We start from the raw sequence: 3,354 nt of genomic DNA, 5'->3' as shown, positions 1-3,354 counted from the left end.
CTTTTGAGTAAAGTTTGCCAAACCCAGTGGCTATTTGTTAAGAATGTGAAAATATAAATATGCATAAAAACCTGAGCAAATATTTCTACTTCCATTTATCTATTTTCCTGCCCCTGTTTTCAGGCTCATGCTTTTTATTCATCACTTTTCAATGTAATTTTTTTTTCTAAATTTTATTTTAGATGTTGATGGACCTTTATTTTATTCACTTATTTATATTTGATGCTGACAATTGAATCCAGGGCCTTACACATGCTAGACAAGTGCTCTACCACTGAGTCACAACTCCAGCCCCACAATGTAATTTTTGTCCAGGATATTCCTCTTCTCAATGAAAATTCTTGCCCCCTCTTAAAACAATTCACCTTAGTATCTGCCTACTATATGACAACAATAGGTTTTAGGCTAAAATAATATTGAGAGCCTTGCCTATCCTCTATGAAACACCTCTGAATTGAGCCTTAAAATCTTAATGGATGAAGTTGGAGCATATAATGCTAAGTGAAGTTTGCCAATCCCTAAATCCCAAATGCAGAATGTCTTCTCTGATTTAAGGATGTTGATTCATAATGTGGTTGGGCGGGGGAGATGAAAGGATTAGATGAACTCTGGTAGGGAAAATGGGAGGGAGGGTAAGGGAGGGGGCATTGGGGTAGAAAAAATGGTAGAATGAAATAGACATCATCACCTTAGATATATGTTATGACAACACCAATGGTGTGACTCTACTTTTTCTACAACCAGGGATATGAAAAATTGTGCTCTATATGTGTAATATGAATTGTAATGCAATAAAATAAAACTAAAAAAAATCTTACTTCTATGAAACAATGATTATGAAATCCAGGTAAGACTGAGAATTGGCAAGGGTGGGCATCATTTTTAGAGAATATATTGTACTAGAATAGAAGCTATACAAGGGCTGAGATTTTCATTCTTTTCTCTTTTTTTTTCCCATTATAAAAATTTATCAAAGAGATCATCTGAGTTTTAGACTTTGGTTTAGCAAGACAAAAGACTAAAAGCAAAACAGAAAACAAAAACATTAAAACCACGTTAACTCATTTTGAACCTTCTAAGTAGAACCTAAATTAAATAAATCCTCTACTATTCTAGGTAAGAGACTGCTTTTCTAAATCAGAAAAGTTGATTTCTAACCTACACTCTTACCTCATTGTCTTCTAGCCTTAAGAACAAAACCTCACTAATAGTGGCTTTTCTCAAAGTTGGCAGGTGGCACCCTAGCAGGCTGGATGCAGACTCTGCAGCAAAAGCAGGGTCTGGGATACACAATGTGACCCCACCATTCTGTATCCAATCAGGAAACTTTTGAAAGTGAAAGGATGCTGTTAATTACTTGAGAATAAAAAATGCTGGGCTTGGGAGCACAGGCCTCCAGTCCCAGCGACTCAGGAAGCCGAGGTAAGGAAGATTGCTGGGGCCCAGGAATTTAAGGTCAACCTGGATGACCCCCCCAACCCCAACCTGTTTCTAAAAAACAAGAGACTTACAGCCACACTAGTGATAAGGCAATGTGGGAAACTACATTTCCCAGTATGCCCTGCCCTGGAAATCAAAAAGCCTGACTGGCACAAAGCACCCTGGGACCTGTGGTTAGCACCATATAAACAATCTAGGGCTGGATTCTGATGTGAAGGTCTCCTGCTTCCATGGGACACTTAACCAGATACAGGACACAAGAGCTGAAGTGAGATTTCAGTGGATATTAGGTCTGGAGTGAAGAATGTCTCCCCAGCAAGTCCAGCTTCCACAGGTGTGAAGCAAGCAGGGGCAGGCATGGACCTGCAGCCCTGTTTCTCCTGGGTGCAGCCTGTCTCCCCACGGCTGCTAGTTTTTCGGGAGATCCTGGGCCAGGTGTTGTTGAGTGGGAACTCAACTTCAACCAACTTGTACAGCTCCGTGGTTGTCTGGGTGTCTTCCACAGAGGAATGGCCTTTCCCAACCTGTATGTCCCGGGGTGGCAGTTGCTTGGTGAGGCGCTTCAGAGACATGGTGGCATTCTCCAGACAGTTGGCCTTCCAGTTGAGGAGGGGGATTTGGGAGGTGTCTCGGTGAGGGACTTGGGGTGAAAGTACTGTAGGGGTTTGAAGTCATTGTGGATGGCATGTCCTACCACTATCTTCCCGAAGAGTATCTTTAAGATCTGGCTCGGAGTGGTCTTGAAGGGTGTAGCATTCACCATGTGCTTCTTGCAGATACCACTCCATTTGGTCCCGTAGTCCACAATGTGGCAGGGTGGAAGGATGTACTCATCATAAAGCACATCTCCATCATAGTTGACAATGCTACATCGAGCCAAGGAACTAACATCCCCTTTGGGTCCTGTGCCCACCATCTCAAAGTCAATTGCCACCATCTTTCCTGGGAACTTCTGGGATATTCCGGAGCACTTACTCTCTGAGCTCTGGTGGAATTCTGTGTGGCATTGTTCTGAGGAGAGTTCTTCTGGGGGGTCTTCTTTTGGGAGCAAGTTGGGCGGCTCTGAATCTTTGAAAGGGCACTCTGGAATTCCCCCAGCAAATCTACTTTAGCTGTAACAGAATTAGCCTTCTTTGAAGGAGCAGGGGTCAGCCAAGACACTGAAACTTTCTTGTCCAGGGACAATCCTGACCCACTGCTGGATGCATCTGTGTTCTTTTTTGAAAGGGAAGGGATCTTGCAAGTGCCATCCTCTCTCACATTTTCCCCTTTCTTTGGAGGTTCTGAGTGTAATTTAGGCACCTTGCTAGGGGTCTGCTTCTTTTTATTGAGAATGTCCCTCTGTTCCAAGAGCCGCCGCCTCTTAACAAACTTGGTGCTTGGCATTTCCTTCCAAAGCTTTTTTGGGTGGAGATCCCCCAAAATCCAGATTCAGGAGTATTGCAGACATGAGGGCAGTGGATGATGGGAGAGCAGTTAGGATGAGTGGCTCATAGGTAGGAAGAGGATGAGGGGCTCGTTTTCTAATGAATCACATTGTCCAACATGAGAAGGTTTGCAGAAAACCCTGGGGGAAGAAAGCGATCCTGGTACCTGCACCCATAGGCCTCTAAGATGGGCCCCTCTAGGAATGGAAGCGACCAGAGCCTGAGGCGGACGTCGGTGCGTGCTGAGGAGCCCCAGGACAGCAGGCGTGCAGGTTGGAAGGTGTGGGGGCCCTGGCGCGCGCGCAGCGCCCAATTTTCATTATTTTCTCTGATGCATTTTTACTTCCTAGATCCATACATAAAAATTAAATGGATGAAGAATTTTGTTTTCAATAACTCACATCATAATTTGTAGGGCAACTAAATACAGTGTCACTGCTTACTTTATTATAGAATCATTGGGGAAATTTCTTCAACTATATAATTA

The 3,354-nt window shown here is 43.6% G+C and overlaps 1 pseudogene; it reads right to left on the bottom strand.

Moving 5' to 3' along the window:
- Window positions 1-1,848: 1,848 nt before the first annotated feature.
- On the bottom strand, window positions 1,849-2,890 carry LOC124108097 (interferon-stimulated 20 kDa exonuclease-like 2; annotated as a pseudogene).
- Between the last annotated feature and the right edge of the window lie 464 nt (window positions 2,891-3,354).

The sequence above is a fragment of the Marmota monax genome, unplaced genomic scaffold, assembly GCF_021218885.2.
Source record: "Marmota monax isolate L192 unplaced genomic scaffold, Marmota_monax_Labrador192_F-V1.1 WCK01_AAM20220418_F8-fsc00049, whole genome shotgun sequence".
NCBI lineage: Eukaryota > Metazoa > Chordata > Mammalia > Rodentia > Sciuridae > Marmota > Marmota monax.
The sequence above is the reverse complement of the archived record's forward strand: the minus strand, read 5'-3'. Positions and strand labels throughout refer to the sequence as shown.